The sequence below is a fragment of the Pteronotus mesoamericanus genome, unplaced genomic scaffold (genome assembly GCF_021234165.1).
Source record: "Pteronotus mesoamericanus isolate MK-2021 breed Mesoamerican mustached bat unplaced genomic scaffold, CSHL_Meso_final scaffold_651, whole genome shotgun sequence".
NCBI classification, from domain to species: Eukaryota; Metazoa; Chordata; class Mammalia; order Chiroptera; family Mormoopidae; genus Pteronotus; species Pteronotus mesoamericanus.
In genome coordinates this window covers 12,109,929-12,129,745 of record NW_026555325.1, presented here as the reverse complement: position 1 = coordinate 12,129,745, position 19,817 = coordinate 12,109,929, and the positions used below count along the sequence as shown (strand labels likewise).

General features: G+C 36.3%; 2 pseudogenes; one reads left to right on the top strand and one right to left on the bottom strand.

The window, feature by feature from the left end:
* Positions 1-2,592: 2,592 nt before the first annotated feature.
* Positions 2,593-3,607, bottom strand: LOC129061787 (60S ribosomal protein L26-like; annotated as a pseudogene).
* Positions 3,608-3,613: 6 nt separating this feature from the next.
* LOC129061786 (superoxide dismutase [Mn], mitochondrial-like) lies at positions 3,614-4,305 on the top strand (annotated as a pseudogene).
* The last annotated feature ends 15,512 nt before the right edge of the window (positions 4,306-19,817 follow it).

Here is a 19,817-nt window from a genome sequence, read left to right as displayed (position 1 = left end):
CACTGGCATTTTCTTTCCAAGTTTTTTAAACCTATTTTTGATTCGTTATTTTTTCCATGTAAACTTTATAAACACTGTCTAGTTTCAAAAACCCACTGTAAATATTTTTCTTATTGGGCTCATGTTGAAATTATAAATTAACTCAGAAAGAACTGACGTCTTTTTTATGTTAACTCTATCAACTAAGTGCATCTTCCCTTTGTACAAAATTTCTTGTATGTTTTCCAGTGTGTTTTAACATTTCTTATTAAATTTATTCCTGTGCCTTTAATCTTCTTTTTGCATTTAAATTAGTGCTTTCTTCCAATATATATTCATACTATTTGTTGTCTGTCTGTATATTAATTTTGTGTTCCACTACTGTGTTAAAAAGCTTTTAAGTTGAGTCTCCTGTGTTTTCTAGGTTTATAATTACAATATTTGGTAGGAAGAATCCAAATAGATGTCTTGGAGAAGAAGAAATTGTGCTTTTCAGTTTAGTGGAAAGTTCCTTCCAATGAATCTCAAGAAGGACAAATATGGGTATATTATGGACCCTGTTGTACCTTAGACCAGACCAGGTAATACCTAGTGTTCAAAGGCTGTTAAATCATTTTAGGAGGGATATACTGAAATGAGGATTGTTTTAAAACAGGTAATTCATTATTATCTTAATCTCAGTGATTATAATTGCCATCGCATCTTACATTTATATAGCATTCTTTATTAAAACAAAACTGATACAAAATACTACCTATTTATTATTGCCATTAATTATTTCTTCAAATATCTCTGGGATATACATGTAAGGCTCAATGGAGTTTAACTCTAATACAATGTACTAAAGAAAAAGTGCAGTTTTATGAAACTACCCATCAGTCTTCAAGTTGGATTTGTTTTTGTGTTTAAGTAGCCTAAATGAGTATCTTTGTGTTGTGATGAGCACAGCAAATCCCTTTTGCTGAAGTTACTAAACCTTCCTCACCTAACAATGATCTCCTTTGTTGATCTTTAGGGCATGGTGTCTCATCTGTTTAGTTTGGCCTTTTATTTGACTTCCATTGACTTTGCGGCCAAGCCTGTTTTCTTTGTTTGATATGTTAGCTCAAATATGTAGGTGAACTCAGCCATTTAGTGATGGTCATGTAACTTTAAAAAATAACACATACTGGATTTGATGAGAGAAAACAATCTTCCCTAGCAAATGATGAAGCAAATGTTTGACTTCTGAGTAATATCTTGCTGTCTTTTAGAGGAGTTGTCCAACTGGCTTTTGTTAAGAGACACAGACTTCTGGTTGCTGAATTTCTGCCAGATCTTTCTTCTATACATAGTACTCAACCTTAGATTACACAGAGACAACTTTAAATCTTTTTTAAGTGCTTGTGTGGATAGTAGCACTATTTAGTGCTAGTTTCTGGAGAACTACAGCTGTCATTTAGTATTGAGCTGGCCATTATAACATGAAATTTGGTGTGTTAAAGAATATTCTCATTTGAGGTACATCACAAGTTGTATCATGTTTCTAATTGTTAGAAAAATATAAATATACATATTGGGCAGTATTTCAATGAATATAAAAGATGTACAATAGAGAGTCAAACAATTGTGAGTATGTAGATTTATATCTATTTGTACTGAAATACTGATTTGGTCTAGTAAATTTAACTTTATTGCCTTGTTTCGGGTATGGTTAAATCTCAATATTTTACCCTTATTCTATAAAATTCTCTAAAGAGAGCCAAAATATAAAATGCTTTTGAAATCCTGAAGAAGTTTTATATGAATTTTAGTTTTCTCTGAGACATTATTTCTGAAATAAAATCAATGAAACCTCAGATCAAATAACATGAAGAATTGAAATCTTAAGGCACTTATTCTGTGTGTTGAGAGACCTTGGCAATTGAAATACTCTCATCAATAGAAGGTTTCTGTTGGCTCCAAATGTGAATTACTTATATAAATGACCCTTTAGAATGTCTTTTTATGTGATAGAGACCTTAGGCAATCTTAGAAAGGGTGTTATCTTGTTTAATGGGCCTTCTGATTTGCTAATATGCTTGAAATATCAATACTCAAAAGTAATTCATATAACCTCTTTTATTGATGTGGTTTTGAAATCTTCTAGGTACCTATTTGCAAATGCTTTCCAAGAGTATTTCCTTGTGTCTAGAGTGCACTATGACTTCCACCTTCTTTCTTTTGTTTTTTTTTTTTTGGTTATTTTAAAAAGACTGATTTGAAAACATAGTGCATATTTCAGAGAAAGAAGACTCAGAGAATAACAGAGGCAGAGCCAAGTTCAGGTTTCTTCACATGGCCAGCAGGACAACAAACGAAAGCCCACTCTACGCCTTTATAGTTCACCAAGGCAGGAAACCTTTTTAACCAACATAGAGCCTTAATTTTATTTTATTCCTGGATGTCTTTGGTAATCTGTCTTCTGGCACAAATTGATATCAAATCAGTAACCAAGGACTTGAAGCAATTTCCCATCTGTTTGTACAGTGGCAGTATGGGACAGCTGGTAGACCACAGGATAAGGCCAAAGAGATTTTTTTTTTTCATTTTGGTAGTTTATATGAAGGTTGTATATATAAGACGACTTTATTCTTATATCTTCTTAATTGTTTCTTCCTTATATTTGTCCTTTTCCTTTCCTCCTTGGCAAGATTTGGCTTTATGCTCAAAGATTCTTTTGCCATCTGTGTCCAGTTTAAGCCTAGTGATAACCATCTTCCTGGGCTGAATGCTTCACACATTGGCTTCTCCTGTTGCACATGTTCAATGTAGATGACACTTTCTTTTCCTGTAAACTTGGACTACTTTACCAATTTGCTGACTTTTGTAGTGTCCTCACATAACCTAAAATTTATCATCCTTTTGGATGAACATGGATCAAGCATTGTAGTTCTATCTTAGCTCTTTGAAAAGAGGGAAAAACATAATCTTCCCATGGATGTGGGAAGGTGCATTGAAATGCCTTTTGTGGTTTTTGTTCTGTTCATAAGTCACAAAGGATTGAACTTTATTTTGGCAACTGCTGCTTCAGTGACAGACATAAAAGAGTAGAGAAGACGAGGCTTTCAGAGCAATTTCTCTAACTCATAGTATCTTATTCTGTCTGAGTTTGTGCTTCTGCCTTTCTACTCTCTGCTGAGCTTTTTGCTTGGTCTACTCGGTGTTTTCTCTTCTAAAAGCTAGAATTTATTGCTCAGTGAAATAAGCCAGTCAGAGAACGATCAATACCATATAATTTCACTTATATGTGAACAGTTGTTGGAGGGGAAGGAGTTTGGCGGAGCTTGATGAAAAAGGTGAAGGGATTAAGAAAAAGTACTCATTGACAAAGATAACAGTGTGATGATTACTAGAGGGAAATAGGGGTGGTTGGAAAAAAGAGCAAAGAGGGTATAAATGGGGATGGAAGGGGATTTGTCTTGGCGTGATGAACACATGATACAATATACAGATGATGTTATAGATTGTACACTTGAAACCTGTATAATTTTATTAAAGAAATCATCTCCAATAAAGTCAATAAAAATTTAAAAATAAATAATAAAAGTGACTCCAGGCGGTCAGCAAGGTGCAGAGGCTGGAACTCGATGAGGCTTGCAGGTGGCATTACCACATGCACTGGAAGGGGGTACCAGTTTTGAGGTCTCTGGTCTCCCAGAAGAAGCACAACCTCCCCAGCTTGCCTGACTGTGGTGCCCTAGAGCCTCACATCAATGTCCAGATCATGCAGCTGCACCACAGCAAGCTCCACGTTGGCTTATGTGCACATTCTGAATGACACTGAGGACAAGTACCAGGAAAGGACAAATACCAGGAGGCTCTGGAGAAGGGTGACATTACAACTCAGATAGCTCGTCAACCTGCACTGAAGTTCAGTGGTGGAGGCCATATGAATCATAGAATTTTCTAAACAAATCTGAGACCTAATGGTGGTGGAGAATGCAAAGGGAATTGCTGGAAGTCATCAAATGTGACTTTGGTTCCTTTGCCAAATTTGGGGAGATGTAGACTACTATTTCTGCTAGTGGTCAAGGCTCAGGCTGAGGTTGGATTGGTTTCAATAATGAACAAGCATGCCTACAGATTGTTACTTCTTCTAACCAGGATCCCCTGCAAGGAACTTAATACCTTCAGTATGAAAATGTCAGACTTGATTATCTAAAAGCTATTTGGAATGTAATCAACTGGGAGAATGTAACTGAAAGATACATGGCTTGCAAAAAAGTAAAACATCAGCATTACACTGGGTACATAACACTCTTTATGGCTGTTTTTGTAGATATACAGAGTACCTCAGAATACTAGTAAGCTGCTCTATTGTAGCTTTTCTGAATGTAGTTTATTCAAGTATTTGATAAACATAATTTAGTGTTATGAATATTTTTTGTTTTAAAATTTTAATATTGGGCATCTGTTTGAAAATACAACTAAATGCTTTGTATGATTTAGTTTTTTGATTGAACGGTTTCTTCAGAGAGATAAAATACCTAGGATGTCATAAATGTTATCATAAAGCAATCAAAAGTATCACATCCATATGCTATTAGGGCCTCTAGGGAAGCCTTTCTGACCCTGTTCTATTGCATTTGTAGAAAATCTAGTCTTTTGTCCAGGTTGTTTAACACTAAAATATTAATTTTTTTTCCCAAGGAAAAAAATAATGAAAGGTAAGATTTATAATTTTCACACACTTGGAGTTGTAGTCAGAAATTTCATTGCCCTTTTATTAAAATAAAGAATTTTATCATCTTTTTTATTGCTGTTGTTGGTGATTTTTTTTAAGTTTAAAAAATCATGTTGTAGTCACATTATAAAGAGAATGGACTCTGGAGTCAGGCAAGTCAGGGTCTGAGCCCATATTCCTCATGTACTGACTTTTTTTGCTTCTTAAACTAGTTATATAACTAGTTTAAGTATATAAGTATATAACACCTCATTTATAAGTTGGTTGTAATAAGACCAATCACATAGGTTCTGCTCTGAAAATTCATCAAGATCCTACTCATAAAGTGCTACCCAGAGCCTAACACATGCTTAGCACTCTATACATATGAGTTTCTTTTACATTTATTTGAGGTATTCTGATGCCTATTTATTTTTGTAAAAGGGTTTATGTCTACAAAAAGAATACCTACTCTCATTCATTCATCAAATATTTGTTGTACACTTTTTTTTAATGCCAGGCACAGGTTTAAGAGTTGAGAATATGTAGTGAATGCAACTGAAGATATTTAACAAATGTTAAATTTATACAAGATTTTGCATCCTTATGTGGAATACAGACAACAAACAAAATAAATATGTGAAAAATATGTCAAATAATGACAACTGGTATTGTGGGGAACTTGTTATCTGAGCAGGTAACACTAACGCAGAGGCTTAAAGGAGGTAAAGGAGTGAGCCATATGGATACCTAGGGGAAGAAAGGGTGGTAGGTACATTAACCTTCAGGCCAGTGTGTCTGGAATGGAGTAGAATACATGGCCACGCAGATAGCAGAGGTCATACCATGTGGGACCTTGTAGACTATATGTAAGGACCTTTGGTATCACTCAGAGCAAATGTACAACCAACAGGAGAACGATGTGATCTAAGATTTGAAAAGAAAGGACTCTGGCTGCTCTGTTGAGAAAAGAAATTTGGAAGGCCCAGGATAGAGGCAGGGGAGACCTGTGAATAGGCTGTTGCAGTGAATTGTGGTGGCCTGGACCAGAGTGGTCAGTAACGGAGGAAGCAATGAGAAGTGGCTGGAATCTGTATACAGTTTGTATATTGGACTGACATGACTTCTTGAAGGATTTTTGTAGTGTGTGTGTGTGAGTGTGTGTGGCAGGGCAGGGGAGGTGAGTAAAGGATCACTCCAAATTTCTGGGATTAAGACACTGGAATTGCTGGCCATTGAAAGAAGAAGACTGGAACATTAACATATTTGGAGTGGAAATGAAGAGGAGATTAGATGGTTAGATTTGAATATATTAAGTTTGAGATTAAATGTTTACTAGACTGAGAAGTGGAAATGTTCTCTACTCTTATAAAGTCATGAGATTGGATGAGAAATACCAGCGGAAGACCGCATGTAGTCAAGAAACTAGGTTCTGGGTCCCTCTAGCATCAAGAAGTGCTAGAAATAAGCAGAACTATATGACTTTCAAATATGTTGCTCATAGTGAAAGTGTAGTTTGGGGAATATATTTTGAGGAAATTTATTTGTATTCACCTTGCTTCCCAATTCAAGCCCTAAGAGAATGAGGTAGTTGCTTCCTGAAAATAACAAACATGGCATATCTATTACTTAAGAAACATAGAAATCTAGAAGTGTTCAGGGAATTTGTACAGAAAGTAGATCAAAAAATCATCTCCACATGAGATGCTAAACCCCCTTTGAAAAAATCTTGAGCAAGCATCAACAAACTTATAAATGGCTTATAAACACATCAAAAGTAGAAAAGTAAGGTAATGAACAGGGTTGGGAAGTGATGCCAGTGTTTTTTTGGCTGTAGAGCCATGTGGCTGATTTAGAAATGGTTTATGAAAGAAATTAACCTTGATCCAAGTTTATAAGGAAAAGAACATTGATTTGTAGATAGGGGAGAATTTAAAAACCAAGAATTATCTATTAGCCATTGGATTAGCAGGACTAGTTGTTTGGTGAGCGAGCCATTTCTTCCTCATTGTTCCACTCAGGATCCCAGAAGCAGATAGATGACTCACTCCAAAGGAGTAACTGAGGAGAATTTAATAAAGGAACTATTTATAATGATGCAGGCAGGGTTAAACCAATGAGATGATCTGGCTAGACCCTCTCAAGCCCCAGGGGACTTAGCAGGGGAGGGAGCTATAGCTCTATCTGTAAGAGAGAACCAGATACCAGGAGCTGTGACTTTGAGAGGAGGAATGCAGGCACTGCCAACCTGTGATGTGGCATGGAGGGAAGCAGGGGCTACATACCTAACCTCACTGTCCTTTGAGTGTCCAGTATCCTGTTGGAACTTCTCATTGGTGGGATTTAGCAAGAAACCAGAGAGCAAGCAAGGCTAATGGCATGCTCCATACAAGTCAGCCTCTGGGGCACAGATCTGGGATGGAAGGATGGTGAGTGGATCCAAGGGACACACTGGGACCATCCAGGACACTTGTCTCCATAAAAAAGTTTATAACAACATTCTGAAAGAAGTCAGAAGTGTGAGAAATTCAGCACCAATAAGAATTTTGAACAACAATGTATTGACTAGTGATCCAACCTTCCAATGTTTATTCTTTTTCAAAAAACTGTTCATGGATAATTGGGGGGGATTGACTTTAGGAGTAGGGGGGGATGGGGCAGGGGAGGGCAACAGGGAAAAACATGGGACAACTGTAACTGAACAACAATAAAAAAATTTTAAAAATTATTTACTTTTTTCTCTCCCTTTTTAAAATTTTGCATTATTGTTTTAGTTGTTTTGCTTTGGCAAAGTTTGGCCCAAATTTGTTCTTTAACATCTATAAAGACCTTGCCATGCCTTTTCCCATCTGAGAAGAATCTGCTTTAAAGCAGAGTACCGGGTTTCAGCTACATGAAATCTCACTTGGCTGTGGCACTGTGCATTCTAGTTTGTAAGACTGATATTGATACCCTAGTTTAACTTTTGTTCCTATTAGGTGTAATGGGATAACTTGTCACCAGATGTAAGTAGTTAAAATCCTCATTCTAGCAAAATAGTCACTCATCAAATTGTAATTTTTCCCTTCCATATGCTGTTTTCTGTTGACCTCATTATTTGCAACCATTTGCCTTTAAAACCTTCTCACTATAGACATCTTAGTATTTTTAGGCCAACTATGTGCATAGAATTAGTAAGATGAGGTAGATTTTGAAGAAAACACATAAAAATAATGGTATTAAATATATGTAAAGTTAATCTTGAAAATTAGAACAAACATGATAATTTATAAGGAATATACAGATCATTTGCACATATCCACTAATTTCTCCTGAGTGCATGTAGATTTTGTCAAGGATGTTCACTCTTCCCTAATATTGATTTTCTCCTTTTTTTAGTAATAGAACTCTCAGCATTTAGCTGAGTACATGGCTGCCCAGATAGAGACTACATTTCCCAGCTATTCTTGCTGCTATGTTTGGCCATCTATTTTAGGATCTGGCCAATGGTATGTGAGCAGAACGCAGCCACATTGGTGAGTGACAAAAGCCATCTTACACCAGAGGATGAAAGCCATGTCCTGAAAATGACAAAACAAAATAGAAAGTGCCTCAGTCCTCAAGACTACGCAGCTGCCATGTGGCCCCTGGACTACTTGTGTTCCAGCTCTAAAATGAGAAATAAATCAATGTCTATTTGTTTGAGCTATTATTTTTTGGCCTTTGTGACAGCAGCCAGCATTGTATCCCAATTTACCCAGTCCTTCTAATAGAAGCCAGAGTGCTAAAGTCCGACAGTAGTTGTAGGTTACAGTCTGTTGGTAGGGAATATACATAATAACAAAGAGATATTATAAATGCAGGAAGATTTTAAATGAATTTTATTTAATTAATCATAGCTATATACATTTAGAAAACATTAGTGCTTTCATAGGTGAGATGTCTTGTTTATTTACTCTATTGATAATACTTAGGCTGGCATGTGGATTGAAGGACCCTTTGCCAGACTCCTCTCCCAGACAAGTCAATGGACTTAGACCTTAAAATTAAAATGAGATTAGGTAGTATGGGATCTAGCTCAGAAGATGCAAGTAAAATCTGAAATACTAGTTCAACTATAAAGCTGTTAACTCTAACCAGGTAAGTGAAGAGAGCAAAGGGTCAGAGGGTCCCGTGTCTGTAGTGGACATTGTGGGAACCTCCTTAATATCACTTTGCCACTTTCTTATTACATAGCAGCCATCTCACTTGGGGGTTTATTCTAGGTTAAATAGTGCCCCCTCAGATATATATCCACCCAGAACCTGTGAATGTGACCTTATTTGAAAATAAGATCTTTGCACATATAATCAAGTAAGGATGAGGTTAGGCTAAGGTGGGCCCTAATTCTGTGACTTACGTTTTTATAAGAAAAGGGAAATTTAGACAGAGACATATGGTAGATGACCATGTGAAGACAGATACAGAGATTGGAGTTATCCTACCGCAAACCAAGGCACACCAAGGGATGCCGGCAAAAGCTAAAAAAGACCAGGAGGGATTCTTCCCTAGAGAACTTTGAAAGGAGAATGGCTCAGCCAACAACTTGATTTTGGAATTTTAGCTTCCAGAGTGATGAGATAGCAAATTTCTGTTGTTTTAAGCCACCCAGTTTTTGTGGTAATGTGTTATGGGATTGATGCTATGGGTTAGATGATATTCAAAATGTTTAATGACCAAGACATGATCCATTCAAAAAGAAGAGACACCTGCTGTATTTCTGGAGCATGGTGCAAATGTATCTTTGTTTTACATATGTTAACTTTTTAGTTGTTGCATAACGGGTAGGTCAGGGGAGCTTCAGGGGGGTTGCTGGTGCAATGAGGAACACTTGGGGAGATTCAGAGCACTGGCTACTTATGTTTGGAAGTATTTCAATATTTAAGAAACCTATGGAGTTGTATCAGGGTGTGCCAGGCATTTGCCTTGTTTGGTCTAAACCAACACAGTGGCCTGCTCTTACCCATGGTTTTGCACTTTTGACAGTTTCAGTTACCTAGGGTCAACTGTGGTCTGAGAATACTAAATGGACAATTATAGAAACAAACAATTAATACATTTTAAATTGTGTGCAGTTATGAGTAGCGTGGTAAAAACCTTGTGCCATCTTGCTCCATCCAATGTCGGATGTGGATCATCCTTTTGTCCAGCATATCCACTCTTGTGTTCCCTTCTCATTAGTCAACTTAGTAGCCATCTTGGTTGTCAGAGTGCCTGCACAGTGCTGCAATACTTGTGTTCAAGTAACCCTTATTTTACTTAGTAATGACCACAGAGTATATGAGTAGTTTAAATTTTATCATAGGCATGCATGTATGTACAGGAAAAAACAGTGAATATAGGATTTGGTATTACATAGGGATGTATATGTAGGGGTCTTGGAATATATTCCTTACAGAAAAGGGTAGAGACCTACTGAATGTCTTTCCTTCTTGCCACTACAGATGATTCAAGAGTGGTTCCAACTGAGTCAGTCAGAATGAAGTTCAGGACTTTAATTCTTTGACTGGGAAAGAATAGGTATGCCCTCTCCTGGGAGATGTGAATGAGAAAGAATATGACCCTTGTTGCTTCTAGCTGAAATTTTGCAATGTTGAAAGGAGCTAGTCTAAGGGCAGAGCCAACAATCAAGAAGGGAAATAAAATACTGAGACAAATGTAGCAAAATCATCCGGAGCTCTTGTCATTTGCACTCTTTCATACTCTGGACAGTTAGTTACATGAGCCAATGATATCTCTTCAGTGTTTATGCAAGTTTATGTTGGGTTTTCTGTTTGTAACTAGAAGCATCCTAACTGATACAATCCCTGTGACTTTCTTAGCAGATATTTATTAGGTCCTTCTCTTTGAAACAAGTCTATTTTGATGTCTATGAGCATAATTATTTTGTAATTACCTTTACTTTTGTGTTCTGTTAATAAATGAGACACCTTTCAGACTTCAAAGAAATAGGGTTTTGCAGGAAGGCTATTATCATCAATTTTATAATAAATTCTTAGCTTAGAATACAACCCAAAAGCACACAGGCACACACAAGCACGGGTACATACACACACATGCACGCATACATATCTGCAGTTCCCCCTACTGTGCACCTTACTATACATAATGAGAACTAACTTGTATTATAGATGCAATTGGTGGGCAAAATGTACAAACAAATCGGAGACGATCTGTAATCTATAAGGATAGCGGACAACTGCATGACATTATTAATTCAAAGAAATATGGCTTTGTGAATAGAATTCTCATCTATAAGGACAACACCAAAATAAATCAAACTGACTACCATTTGATTTAAATTTAAATCAAGAGCAAATTTAAGTACAAAGGATAGCAAAGGAATGGAGATGGAGAGAGATGAATAGAGGCAGCCAGGGGAAAATCATGAAGTTTACACTTTTTCCTCTATCTCCACCTTCAAGAAAAATCTTTCTTTTTCAGTGTTGGGGGCCATTTTAAAAACAGGGCTAAAGGGGGACAGAAACAAAGTACTAGTGTTCTCTGTGATCTCCACAAAATGAAAAATTTGAGTTGACTCATTTTAGACTACCTTGAATACTGTTTATCTATTTGCATAGTGAATTATACTGAATTTGAGGCTTCTGCTTTTTACTCCTCATGGCAGTTACTGTCTATACATTCATAACAATAAATATTAGGAAGTGCAATTTCATATTCAGCTAACATTTCAGTTACCTTTGATTGATTTAAAATAAGCAGAGAGCTTCCAAAAATAAGGAAAAAGAATTTTAGAAAGAAAACTGTAAAAATGACAAAGTAGCTTTTCCCAGTATGCAATTCATGTTAAATCACTGGTGTCTGACTAATAGAGAACTGAGATTTTATCAATACATGCAGTACCACACATTTCCTATTTTAATTGCTAATTAGTATTCAGGTGTGCAGTGGAATACATGAAATTAAATGCAAATACTGTTTCATTTGTGATTTAACATGTACAAACTCTTACTCTATGCAGCATTCCCCTGTCTATGTACAAGTATAATTGTTTTTTTCTTTTTTCTTTGTAATCATGATATTTTTGCATGTTCACTTGATCCATTCTTCTAAAGACATGATATGAATAAATCTTTGTTTCAAAAAAATCATTACCTTCTATAGCTTAGAAATAAAAATAACAGATCTGAGAGTTATTTTTAGAAGGCTCGAATTGAGGACTTAGTTTAGTTGGCCCATTAGTATAGAAATTTTAGTTTTTCCTTTATTTTGTTTTACTTAATTTGTGATTAACAACTACATAAAATTATTAACCACCTGATAAAAGTAGTTTTATAACTATTACATGCCATTTTATATTCTTCAATCTGTACTTCCTTTATCAAGTATTTTTATGTTAAAAAAAAATCTCAAGAGTTAATGTGTGAGGAAGTAACTAGCTACTTTAGTTAGTTAGATTTCTCTTCTTTGAAGAAAATTACTATAATGGTTACTTTTACTAAAATGCAATTACTGTCATTGTAACAATCAATCATATTTTTATATAAGAAACTTTAACAACTTTTGAACGCATTAAGAAAAGTAAATGAAAAAGACTCAGTGTGAAAAAAGACTAGACACCAAAAGCTACCACCCTGACATCTGATGTGAAAAAACTCAACTACTTTTCTTGTAATAATGTTTTAATGCCTTTTCCAAGATCACTGTGAATATTTTATAATATAGTAGTAAGCAGGTTTCTTAGAACATCATTGAAAATGCTGTGTATATTCAACAACTAATAGCTATTATTGTTTCTGTTGAATAGTTTACTTCTAATCCATCAAAATCTGTAGTCCTCAAGTTTTGTGAACTAAACCAAAAGACATCATTTGAAAGAGTTTAACATTGTGATACTGCTACACATGAAAATATCTCCAAGTGAAAAGTGGAAGTTAAGAGATATGAACTGTACCAGTTCTTGGCTTTAATAAAGAGATCACTAGTTGAGGTCAGAAAAAATTTTTTTCTCAAAATTTTGTGCATTCTCATGGAGATGGTGTTTATTTTTCCCCCAGAAACATCTGTAATATACTCATGAAAGTAGAATACTAAACATAGCATGAGAGTACTGCTACTCAAAATATTAGGCTTCTTTTATAGTATTGGGGATATAGAAATGGGTGACTTGGTCCATACTCTTATATAATATGTGTTTCAACATAGTGAATTCATTTAACTGGGACATTAATCAAAAACATCAAAGAATACTATATTACTGGTAAAACACATTATTTTACATATATATTATACTAAAACACAAATTAATGTCATTTAGTATATGTGATCACAGTGCTGTTCTCTATTCTAATCCATCCCTACCCTGCCTCCTACTCCAATAACTGTTTCTCCCATTTTCCCAAATATCTTTAGGGATATTCCATCAACTAGTCTCCTAAACTGGATACATGAGGTATTTTGATTTCTTCTTCATCCTTAATTCCCTCATTCAATCCATTATTAATAATTTCCATTTGAACTTCGCAGAGTCTCTGTAGTCTTCATTTAGACCACACATCAGCCTTTCCTATAATCCCAGAGGTCTTAGTGAAATTAGCCTCTCTCTTCTGTCACTCATTTTTTCCCTTACTTTCAGAGTGATCTTTCCAAACTCCTTGGCATGACTTACCATTCCCATCCTCTCCGTCTGGTCTCACCTCCTGTTAGCTTCTTGACATTCCTTCTTGCTCTCCCCTGTCCTGCCCACAACTTAGGGAAGCCACAAAGTCCTACAACAGTGAGTGCTGCTTTTTCTTCCTGGAATACACTTTCTAGGCACCTGGTTAAAAAAATTACTATTTCTCCATCAAGACTTTAATCTAAAAGGCATTTTCTGACAGACCTCAGGCAAAACTGTTTGCTCCTTTGTGCTGACATAGCTGTCTGGACATGAGTGGTCTGTAGTGCTCTTGATGCTTTTGGGCTTTCCTCTGCTGTATTGTGAGCTTCTCTAGGGCAAGGTCGTGTCCTGGTCTTTTCTGTATCCTTTGTGCTTGGCTCAGTGCATGATAACACAGTAGGCCCTCAATACAAAGTGAAGGAATGAGGGGATGAATAAATCCTTTAGCACTTTTAGTTGTGAACCAATTTCAACGTTATCACTTACGGGTTCACATTCTGTCCAGAAACAAAGCCATTAAGAAAAATAATAATTTTGTTATGCTATAAAAATTAGCTTTTATCACTTTACCTGAGAGTAAAATCCATTGCAATTAGAGGACATTCTTCATTATTAGCAAGCATCTCCATTCCTAAGGATTCTTTTTTTTTAGTATTAAAAAATATGAGCTGTGAATGCCCCGTAGGTAACAACTGTATGCACAATTATTTGTTAATAAAAAAACTCAGGCAAAGATGAACCATTACAGGATATCTGTTGGATATTAGATTTCTTTTATTTTCCTCAAAACTAAAACTGGCCATGAAGTTCATCTGCTGGCATTTATTTCTTCATGTTTTTTAGTTTTACTGGGAAGTAATTGACATGCACCACTGTAAAAGTTTAAGGAGTACAGCACCATTGTTTAATGAACATATATTAGGCAATGATTACCAAATCAGGTTCAGCTAATACCCGCCTTCTCATATAGGTACAAAAAGAGAAAAGAGAAGAAAAAGGGAAAAAATTTCTCCTTGTGTTGAGAACTCTGGGAATTTACTTTCTTAACACCTTTCCTATATATCATATAGCAGTGTAAGCTGCATTCTTCCCTTCTACCTACTCATCTTATAATTAGAAGTTTATGTCTTTGACCATCTTTTTCCAGCTCTCCCTTCCCAAACCCCCACTTCTGGTATCCACAAGTCTGATCTCTTTTTTCTATGAATTTTTGTTTTGTTTTGTTTTTTAGATTTGGTGACAATTTTTTGAATGTATTTTAAATCGAGACAACAGCAGGCTGGTGCTATCTATAGAAAACTGCATTTGGTTCTATTGCCAATATGTGCTGCTTAAAAAAAAAAAATGTCTATACTCCGCCTGTTATCGGAGAATTAATAAAGGTGTTTCTTTATGTCACTGTCATGCTTTCTAGAAAAAGGAAAAGAATAATAGCATAAACTTCAACATCTCTCTTTCAACTAATAGAGATCTTGCAATTCTTTCATTTAAAGTACATTTGTATTAAACACCAGTCATTTAATCTGATCAGAACTCCTGTGTTATTTGAAGAGTGACTCTTCCTTTATCCAAGGGGTTTTGGTGGAAATGATAGTCCCAGTGTCCTGCCTGCTTCTGTTGCAACAGTGGGCAGTGGACCGGGCAGCAGATCCAAACCTGTTCAATCGTGGTATCTCATCCTTCTGTTTTATAGTGTTGGATGCAGGTGGTGGGCACGTGACCTGGACAGGACCATTTAAAGTCTTTCAATGAGTGTGTGTGTGTGTGTGTGTGTGTGCGCGCGCGCGCGCATGCGTGTGTGTGTTGGAAGAGAAAGGGCTTATTTATTTTTTTATATCTTAAGCTGTAAAGATGCATACTTAGAAACACTGGCACTTTTGTCTTCTGACATGCGGAGAGAGTTTGTCTGGAGTAGGAAAATATAAACCTTACTCATAAAGAGAAATGAAGATTAGTAGAGTTAAGAGATGCTATGCAAACCCTAATGATACTATTTGCACTCTGGAACCTAGTAATGAAATGAGAGCTGTCCTTGAATTTGAGTTATATGAGCTTCAAATTCTCTCTTTCCTCCCTGGTTTGTGTTCTTGCAACTAAAATAGTATAAGTCAGAGTGGCATTATGCTTAGAAAAATTTAAGTGTTCAGGCTCTTTAAGTGTGAAATGTGAAGGTTAAATAAAAAGTAATCACAATATTTTACCACCCCCAAAAGGTGACAGTGAAGAGTAGCACAGGGAGAAGCTCTGGACAGAGGTCCTCTGACATCTCTCAGTGTTTTCCACTCTAGAGCACTTGAGAGTTTGAGCAAATCACTTTATTTCACAGTTTCCAATTTTAAATACAACTTTTGGTTAATTCACAGTAAAAGTACTAAGCTGTGTAATGGCTTTGTACTATGTCAATTTCTCCACATTCTCTTCTAATATGGTTCCAAGTTAGGGTTGCTGACAGGAGAAATTTGTGGGATTTGACACCAATGGGCAGGCACTTCTAGGCTCTTGGAAGTGCTGCTGAGCAGGTATGGTTGGAGTTTGTACATGTTGCCATACATCTGCTCTGGGCAAGAGGCAACTGCTGGGCCCACAGCACCTCTAGCTCCCATCAAACACCTTCAGCTTCTGAAAATCCTGGGCCAGGGGTAAGTATAGCTCTGTCGTAGAGGATGCTGACTTGTCCCACAAGTGGCCCAAATCACTGCGACTGGTCTTGGTGAATGATGAGGTGACCTTTCAGTTTTTCCTTTCAGGCTCTGATTTGTCCTTGGTTGCCACTATTTCATGTCCATCTTCTCTTCCTGACTACTGATGTTCAGGTTTAGCTACCAGACCTAGATGCAGCAGACATTTATGATTGTATAAGGACAAATACCAATAGAGTGAATTCCTTGTTCTCTGTCACTCATACTGGTTCTTCTTGCCTGATCAAACCATAACTGATGGGTGGTCTGTATTTCATTATTCATTGCTGAAGCCATATGAAAATTTATTTGTTATTGGGAAACAACATTGATGAGATTGAAAGAATTTAGGTTTTATACTCAGTCTTTACATTCTACCTTTGTGACTTGTTATCTGTGTGACTGAGACCAAGTTATTTGATTTCTTGATGCCTTAGTTTCTTTAGCTGTCAAATGAGGAAGAGTGTATTTACCAATGGGATTGCTTACAAGGAAATAACATTTGTTTTGTCAGTAGACTATTGTTCATTATTGCACTCCCAGCATCTAACTAAAAAATCACTACATTGTACCTACTCCGTAATCTTTTCTAAATTGATGGATAAATAAGTTTGTGCTTAATACATGTTAATCTTTTCTCCTTTTTCTTTATTTGAGGAGTTGTGGTAAAATCTGTTGTTGCCCAGACAGTATTTAGTATCTTCCACACCCTCAAAAAAAACCACCTCCAAGGGAGAAATATATTTCCCTATCCCATGATGTTGATCTGGACCATATGACTTGCCATAGCCGATGAGAAGTTACAAATATGGGCCCACGTTTGACATGTACATCCATACTAGGATTTGCTCTCTTGTTCTTCTGCCTCCACCAAGGTAAGAATATAGCTCAGGTATCTGCTGCTCCCTCAGCCTGGGACTCTGAATGAGACTAGTGAAGCAGAGCAGTTCTGGTCCAGTCTGCAGAAAAGACACTTCAGCTGATTTAGAGAGGTGTGACTAGAATCAATGCTTACATTTCTATGACTTGAGTATTGGGATGGTTTGTTGTGGAACAACCACTGACTGATACAGAGGAGCTTAATTGTAAAGATAGAATCTCTATTTATAGAATTGGCATGCGAAAGAAACCTTAAAATTCAAATCTGTTTATGTGCCTATGATAAATTAGACATACAGGTTTGAACAATAGTGTAAGAGACTCTTTGGCCAGATTAACCCATCCACTAACATCGTCCATGAGGACCAATCCTGGTTGGAATCTTGAGATGGCTGTAATGAACATTGAAAGGGCATGAGACATTATAGCTATTCTCAAAAGTACATAAATATGTCTTCAATGAAAGTGAGGGTCTTCTTTTAAAGAATACCACATCTCCTAGTTCTGCAACTGGCTCAGTATAGGGTCATTGTGTTATTTCTCATTTGGACATGTATAAAGAATTCTGCACTACTTAGAGGCTACGATCTTGGAGAAGAAAAAATTCAACTTCATTTCTTCATTTTTAGAATGAGGGTAATAATAGTTACCACCAAATGGACTAATGAATCTTAAGTGAATGCAAAGCTCTTAGCATTATTATGTATGGCACATAATAAGCCATCAATAGAAGTTAGCCCTTGTTATGGTTGCTATCCTCTGAGTGACAGGATGATGAGGCACAAGGCCAGGCTAATTCTGCTGCTCTAGCCACGGTGAAGTGGTAGAGCATTCCAGCTTGGCTCTGTGATAGGACAGGGAGTCTCATAGCAAGAAGATTTCATTAAGGGGAAAATCTAGGAGACCTAAACCTTAGTCTTTACAAAAAAGAAAGTAATGTAGATCATAATTTTTTTTACAACTATTCCTATGGAGTCTTTTGCAATTGTTTTCAGATTTCCCTTTTTTTAGATAAGGAATCCAGATATTTTTATTTGTCTTTATGTTCACTTATAAATCATCTATTAAATGTTCACATTTCTCATTTTATTTTTTAAAGACCAAGGCAGGTTTGGGCTGAGCCAGCCACAGTGGAACAATAACAGACTGGCACAGAGTACATATTATACTATTTTATTTTATTATTTTGTTTTATTTTTCTTGTGGTATTTATTTCCCAGCCCATCTTTCTCTATTCGTAGTTAATGGTTTGGTGGGTTGGATTGGCCCCGTTCTTACTGCTGGAGCGGGCCTTGTTTGGCTTATGAACATCCTGTGGTCCTTGCGATTGTTTCCAAGTTAGGCATGAGGCCTAACCCAGACCAAAGAGATTTTGAACCAAACATTTGTATTTGACTACAGAGGCCTTTTTTTTTTCTTGGCTGATGGGATATGAGGATACAAGGTGTGATTCCATTGTGGATATGGCCACGTGGGTCAAATACATAAAGCTGGACAATAAAATCAGCAGCAAGGAGGGTAAAGTGTAAGAAATAGGGAGAAGCTGGCTCACTGGTAAAATCAGCTAAGCTGCTAAATTCAGCCTGACTTGAAGCTAGAACTGCCCCTGGATTTCAGTTCCTGAAGCATGCTATTTGAGGTAGTTTGAGTTGGGTTTTGTTATCTGCAGCATAAAGTGTACTGTATTTACATGTCATCCCTTATTAATACACCCTGTGAAAGCTCAGGTGATCAATAATACATTTTTTAGGAAACATTTTTTATAAATGAAAGTCCTGCTTCAGCACTGTGCTACATTCAGCTGGCTGTCCAATTTTCACTATTCCTTTTACTTCCTTTTGACTTGGTGTGTTTAGCAGAATAGGGATTCCTTAACTACACTTTGAAAACACTTTCTTAAGAAAATACAATGAAAGATGTAATGCTAGATTTAACAAAGCAGAAAAAATTCTATATACATACACTACATAGATGTAATTCTTGTTAATTCTTTATGTTGTACCCAACTATGTAGACACACAAAGAAAAATACTACTTTCATAATAAAAAATTAAAACATTAAAAATACTCCTTCTACCATGGCATTATTAACATAGGATTTCATTCTTTTTAGGCATCAAGATGGTCCCCTCTCTATCTAGACAGTCCTTGTGACATGTTACATTTGTCATACAATTATTTCACCTAACAACTAGCTTGTTATCAAACATTACAGCACATTAATTTCCTAGTTATACTATTGAATGCGCTGTTGTTTTGTTACATTTCCTCTTTTCATTGTAGCTTCCTTTTTTATGTTTTTGAAAATTTTTATTGAATTTATTGGAGTGACATTGGTTAATAAAATTATATGTTTCAGGTATACAATTCTACATCATCTGTATATTGCATTGTGTGTTCACCACCCAAAGTCAAGTCTCCTTTTGTCATAATTTATCCATCCTTTAATTTACCCTCTTCTACCTCCACTCACCCTCTTTCCCTCTAGGAATTACCATACTGTTGTCTGTTTCTGGTTTTATTTATTTATTTTGGCTTAATCTCTTCATATATTTCACCCAGCACCTCCCAAACCTCCCTGACAGCTGTCACCCTACTCTTATGAGTCTGTTTCTATTTTGTTTATTTTGTTCATCAGATTCCACATACAAGTGAAATCATATGATACTTTTCTATCTCTGACTGTCTTGTTTCACTTAGCATGATATTCTCCAGGTCCATCCACGCTGTCACAAAAGTTAATATTTCTTTCTTTTTTACAGCTGAGTAGTATTCCATTGCGTAAATATACCACAGCTTTTTTATCTAGTCACCTGGTGATGAACACTTGGGCTGTTCCCAGATCTTGGCTATTGTAAATAACACTCCAATGAACATACGGGTGCTTATGTTCTTTCAAATTAGCATTTGGGTTTCTTCAGATATATTCTTAGAAGTAGACTTTCTGGGTCATAACTTT